The following is a 7,128-nucleotide window of genomic DNA, read 5'->3' as shown; positions in this document are numbered from 1 at the left end:
GGGAATGGATTATCAGGCCATCCAGTCCAGGGTACATTATTATTTTATTATTATTATTATTTATTTCTTAGATGCCCTTATCCAGGGCGACTTACAATTGTTACAAGATATCACATTATTTTTACAAACAATTACCCATTGATACAGTTGGGTTTTTACTGGAGCAATCTAGGTAAAGTACCTTGCTCAAGGGTACAGCAGCAGTGTCCCCCACCTGGGATTGAACCCACAACCCTCCGGTCAAGAGTCCAGAGCCCTAACCACTACTCCACACTGCTGCCACTCTGTTCCCTTAGCACCCTCACAGGTGTGGAAGGAGATTTGCCACCAAGAATCATTCTGTTTCTGTCACACCACCACATCTGCCAAAGCAGTTCTACCAAGACAATATTGTATATTGAATATTGTATGCAAATGAGCTCCACCCATTTTGTGCTTTCACGTGATTTGATTGGCCCTTGTAATGCTAATAGGGAAACAAGATTTAGCTAAATGTTAAATCTTGTTAAGAGATTTAAGATTTAGTTCAATATTTAGCTAAGTGTTAATTCTTATACTTAGATATATAAATGATATCTGAATGTACACATTTAAAAAAATATATTTATTTATTTTCATTTATAAATCTTGGGAAAAATACTTAAGTTAAACCTAGAAAAAAAGACGTGTTACAATATTAACGGTTTTTTTTTACACATAGCGCCCCATATGAAAATGCATTGCCAAATATAATAACCGAGGTTGCAGCTCCACCAGTACCGATACCTACTGTAACTGCCGCAACTACACCCCCAGCTGTGTCCACTGAACCTTTGTATGAGGCATTTCAACCAAAGGACTACAGATTTCCTACTCGCTGCTTTGGAAATGAAAAATTCACTCGATGCTGTAAATCAGCTTTGTTTGAAAAGTGGACTTGGTTGCATTATGTTAAGGAATACGATCATCTGCTATGCTTTGTATGCATGGAAGCAACCCAAAGAAACGCTGATAGGTGAAGGGGTGCGACGTGAGCTAACTTTTGTGAAGGATGGATTTATAAACTGGCAAAAAGCAACTGAAAAATTCAACGAACATGAGAGAGCAAAATTTCACACAGAAGCTGTAAAAAAAGATCGCTGGACTGGGTCTTGCACCGATTAGTGCCCTTCTATCTGAAGGGGTTGTACAACAGCAGACAATGGCAAAAGCAGCTCTGCGTATGCTGTTTGGTTCAATCAGACTCCTTGGCAGACAAGGAATACCCTTTCATGGCGACAAGCATCGAGATGGAGTTCTCTGGCAGTTAATGATTCAGAAAACAGCGAATTGACTTCAATCTTTCTGTCACTAAAGAATTACTCACAGAAAAAAGTAACTCCCTGACTAACTAGCTCATCGCGGTTTATTGCTCTGTATCCCCGGATTGCAATTAAAACAGCACCCCTATTAATGCAAACACATAAGCTAATCAATAATTCATGGAGTTTTTAAATTCTTAAGTCTACAGTTTTGTTATTTGTTAAGTTTAACAAGCCATGTGTATCCAGACAGAATATCTGCATTTTACAAAATCACCGGTGTGTAGTGTAGTGTAGTGACAACATCCTCCTCATAGTGAGAGGAAAGCCACCAGTTTTCATTAAGGAATGTAGAGCTACAAAATATGTGAGCTCAATTTAATCCAGCCCATAAGAGCATAAGAACATAAGAAAGTTTACAAACGAGAGGAGGCCATTCAGCCCATCTTGCTCATTTGGTTGTTAGTAGCTTATTGATCCCAGAATCTCATCAAGCAGCTTCTTGAAGGATCCCAGGGTGTCAGCTTCAACAACATTACTGGGGAGTTGGTTCCAGACCCTCACAATTCTCTGTGTAAAAAAGTGCCTCCTATTTTCTGTTCCTGAATGCCCCTTTATCTAATCTCCATTTGTGACCCCTGGTGCTTGTTTCTTTTTTCAGGTTGAAAAAGTCCCCTGGGTCGACATTGTCTATACCTTTTAGGATTTTGAATGTTTGAATCAGATTGCCGCGTAGTCTTCTTTGTTCATGACTGAATAGATTCAATTCTTTTAGCCTGTCTGCATACGACATGCCTTTTAAACCCAGGATAATTCTGGTTGCTCTTCTTTGCACTCTTTCTAGAGCAGCAATATCCTTATTGTAACGAGGTGACCAGAACTGAACACAATATTCTAGGTGAGGTCTTACTAATGCATTGTAAAGTTTTAACATTACTTCCCTTGATTAATTCAACACTTCTCACAATATATCCGAGCATCTTGTTGGCCTTTTTTATAGCTTCCCCACATTGTCTAGATGAAGACATTTCTGAGTCAACATAAACTCCTAGGTCTTTTTCATAGATTCCTTCTTCAATTTCACTATCTCCCATATGATATTTATAATGCACATTTTTATTGCCTGCATGCAATACTTTACACTTTTCTCTATTAAATGTCATTTGCCATGTGTCTGCCCAGTTCTGAATGCTGTCTAGATCATTTTGAATGACCTTTGCTGCTGCAACAGTGTTTGCCACTCCTCCTATTTTTGACACAATTGAGTGACTGTTTTGTGGGGATCCAGCCGGACCCCCTTTGGGAGCACATCGGTGCGGACCAGGGTCACCATGGAACCGATGTCCACAAGGGCTGTGCAGGGGACTCCCTCAGTCCCCTGCGGTGGTTCTCCCGACTACCACAGCTGGTCTGTGTGGATTGCTGTCAGCAGCTTCAGGAGAGAGTGGGGCCACCCTCTCCCAGCTTGGCAGTCGAGCCCCAGCTGTGTGTGCACCAGGTGGATGGTTGTAAGAATGGGGGACAGGAGGGGCGGACGCGGTCCAGATCAGGACGGCCAGCTCAGGGATCCATGGAGGGGCGGTGTGGCTGTCTGTGGTCTCCTCCTCTTCTGCTTGGGCGGTCAATCTGTTCTCTCCCCTCTCACTGGTTCCCCCCAGAGGCCCGGTCACGCCCATCCTCCTCAAGCACAGTCTCGACCCGTTTTGCGTGGGCCAAGGCAAGCTCTAGGGAGCTTGGGGCAGTGAGCCGGACCTGCTGACACAGGGCATTAAGAGTCAGGCCATGGACAAAGGCCTCCATGGCCAAGTTCCCTTCCATGGCTGGTGGGTAGTTGGGGTATCCCCACCGGGCCAAGTACAGGACATCGGCCGCAAGCACACCCAGCTTCTCTCCGGGGTCTCTGGTTCATGTGGCCAGGCATTGGCGCAGGCCGACAGCAGGCTCTACCCTCCCAAAGCGGCGGTCCATCATAGCTGTCTAGCTCGTATGGGCCCAGGTGTAGCAGCACCTGCAGCACTTTCCCCTACAGGGCTGCCACTAGCTGGCCAGCTTTCTCGGTCGGTCCCCAGCCATTGGTGAACGGTGTCATCTTGAATTTGGCCTGGTACGCCTCCCATGGCGAGGCCCCATCATAGCGATGCCATCATAGCTGCCTGCTTTTACTGTACTTTGGCCTGCCCCCTTCAACCCGTGACTCACACTCGCTCCGTTTCCCCTCCTGCAGTCGGCTTGGGGCCCATCTTGGGGTCTAGCTACCCGGATCTCCACAAAACAGTCACTCAATTGTGTCGACATGCTTTCATAGCTGTCATGATGAGCTACATCAATTAATATCTATTTGGGCCCCAAGTCTTTATTTGACGGTATGGCAGCGAGAATTATTATTATTTTTGTTTTAACTTTGAGGTGATTTGCCCCTAACCGTGCATTAGACAAATCTTATTGCACGGTCATGTGATCTCGTTCAGCCAATCACGAAGTTTAATTTATCCAAAACATTTTAGAAATCCCTCTGAAATGTCTTTATAAAATATATAGCACTAGACCTTGATATTGATGTGATAAAGCCCTCTGAAATGACTTTATAATATATAGCAGACCATGTTATTAATGCAATACAGCCCTCTGAAATGTCTTTATAATTTATAGCACTAGACCCTGATATTGATGCGATCCAGCCCTCTGAAATGTCTTTATAATATACAGCACTAGACCCTGATATTGATGCGATACAGCCCTCTGAAATGTCTTTATAATATACAGCACTAGACCCTGATATTGATGCGATCCAGCCCTCTGAAATGTCTTTATAATATACAGCACTAGACCCTGATATTGATGCGATACAGCCCTCTGAAATGTCTTTATAATATACAGCACTAGACCCTGATATTGATGCGATACAGCCCTCTGAAATGTCTTTATAATATACAGCACTAGACCCTGATATTGATGCGATCCAGCCCTCAGAAATGTCTTTATAATATATAACACTAGACCCTGATATTGATGCAATCCAGTCCTCTGAAATGTCTTTATAATATATAGCACTAGACCCTGATATTGATGCGATCCAGCCCTCTAAAATGTCTTTATAATATAGATCACTAGACCCTGATATTGATGCGATCCAGCCCTCTGAAATGTCTTTATAATATATAGCACTAGACCCTGATATTGATGCAATCCAGTCCTCTGAAATGTCTTTATAATGTACAGCACTAGACCCTGATATGAGATCCAACCCTCTGAAATGTCTTTATAATATATAGCACTAGACCCTGATATTGATGCGATCCAGCCCTCTGAAATGTCTTTGTAATATACAGCACTAGACCCTGATATTGATGCGATCCAGCCCTCTGAAATGTCTTTATAATATATAGCACTAGACCCTGATATTGATGCGATCCAGCCCTCTGAAATGTCTTTATAATATATAGCACTAGACCATGATATTGATGCGATCCAGCCCTCTGAAATGTCTTTATAATACATGTTTAAGTTTGTCCTGTCTCAGTTATAATTAGATGTTCTGGTTTATTGCAGTGACGGCTTGAAGGCTAACATTAAATCTCATTAGAGGGGGATTTTGCTCTGGGACGTAAACACCATTCAGTTAGATTAAAAGCACTTGCTATAAATACCTATTCCTCTATTTATAGACCTGAGTGCATTCCAGATGGCTGTATCGCATCAATATCAGGGTCTACTATATATTATAAAGACATTTCAGATGGCTTTATCACATCAATATCAGGTTCTAGTGCTGTATATTATAAAGATATTTCAGACGGCTGGATCGCATCAATATCAGGGTCTAGTGCTATATATTATAAAGACATTTCAGAGGGCTGGATCGCATCAATATCAGGGTCTAGTGCTATATATTATAAAGATATTTCAGAGGGTTGGATCGCATCAATATCAGGGTCTAGTGCTATATATTATAAAGACATTTCAGAGGGCTGGATCGCATCAGTATCAGGGTCTAGTGCTATATATTATAAAGACATTTCAGAGGGTTGGATCGGATCAATATCAGGGTCTAGTGCTATATATTATAAAGACATTTCAGAGGGCTGGATCGCATCATTATCAGGTCTAGTGTTATATATTATAAAGACATTTCTGAGGGCTGGAGCGCATCAATATCAGGGTCTAGTGCTGTATATTATAAAGACATTTCAGAGGGCTGGATCGCATCAATATCAGGGTCTAGTGCTATATATTATAAAGACATTTCAGAGGGTTGGATCGCATCAATATCAGAGTCTAGTGCTATATATTATAAAGACATTTCAGAGGGCTGGATCGCATCAATATCAGGGTCTAGTGCTATATATTATAAAGACATTTCAGAGGGCTGGATCGCATCAATATCAGGGTCTAGTGCTATATATTATAAAGACATTTCAGAGGGCTGGATCGCATCAATATCAGGGTCTAGTGCTATATATTACAAAGATATTTCAGACGGCTGGATCGCATCAATATCAGGGTCTAGTGCTGTATATTATAAAGACATCTCAGAGGGCTGGATCGCATCAATATCAGGGTCTAGCGCTGTATATTATAAAGACATTTCAGAGGGCTGGAGCGCATCAATATCAGGGTCTGCTATTTATTATAAAGACATTTCAGAGGGCTGTATAATATATAGCAAACCCTGATATTAATGCAATGTATCTTTCTAAACAAGGGATTTAGGGGAGCTCCCTATTAAAAGCTGGATCTCAAAACAGTAATTGTGTGAATATAGTAATTGTTAGAGCAGTGTATAATGGTATTTAAAACAGGATTCCTTTATCTGCCTTTTTACAAATCCACCCTTACTCTGGTCCCACCGCAGTCGGATATGCGACGGATTACTGTACATTGAAAACTACAAAGAGGTGTGTAATTCAATATATTAACGTAACATTATTAGCAGGTTTCATTCCACTTTATGAAGCTAAATGAGTTCATTCAATATAGAGGGTGATGCTGCAACGCGTGGCCATATGTTGAACTGTGTGGAGGGTGACATGAGTACGAATCCTCCCCACAGGGGATTCTACACTAATCTGTGTTCCTCCTGTCTGAGCCTCTCCTCTCTCAGATTATCTGTGCTGCTGTCAGTGTGTAATCACAGACTCTCAGTGTCATGAGGATTAGAAGGAGAGGGGGTTTCTGACCTCCGTGTTGGAAAGGTCAGGACTAGAGCCAATCAGGGCTGCAGACTGACGGAGTTAACCCTTCCACTGCCACTGCAGCCACCCTCTTCCCCCCACGACTTTGCAGAATTTAAAATAAGAAATAAAAAACTTTATATGTGAATTTTATACAATACAGCTCTGGGCAAAAGTGTTGCATTACCCTATAGAATTAACTCATTTAGTTTCATAAAGTGGAATGAAACCTGCTGAATAATGTAACGCTACATATTGAACTACATACCTCTTTGTAGTTTTCCAGATACTTGAAAAACTGACAAAAATTGAAAATGTGACATTTCTGTTGTACTAGTATTATGACTTTTGGTAGACTTTTTTGCAATATCATTATTATTATTATTTGTTTTTTTAGCAGACACCATTATCCAAGGCGACTTACAGAGACTAGGGTGTGTGAACTATGCATCAGCTGCAGAGTCACTTACAACTACGTCTCACCCGAAAGACGGAGCACAAGGAGGTTAAGTGCCTTGCTCAGGGTCACACAATGAGTCAGTGGCTGAGGTGGGATTTGAACCAGGGACCTTTTGGTTACAAGCCCTTTTCTTTAACCACTGGACCACACAGCCTCCTCCATTTTATATTTTCTTTCATTACATGATGTTAAATAAAATATCTAAATTATGTTCATA

The sequence above is a fragment of the Acipenser ruthenus genome, chromosome 59 (genome assembly GCF_902713425.1).
Source record: "Acipenser ruthenus chromosome 59, fAciRut3.2 maternal haplotype, whole genome shotgun sequence".
NCBI lineage: Eukaryota > Metazoa > Chordata > Actinopteri > Acipenseriformes > Acipenseridae > Acipenser > Acipenser ruthenus.
Note: the sequence above shows the minus strand (reverse complement) of the source record.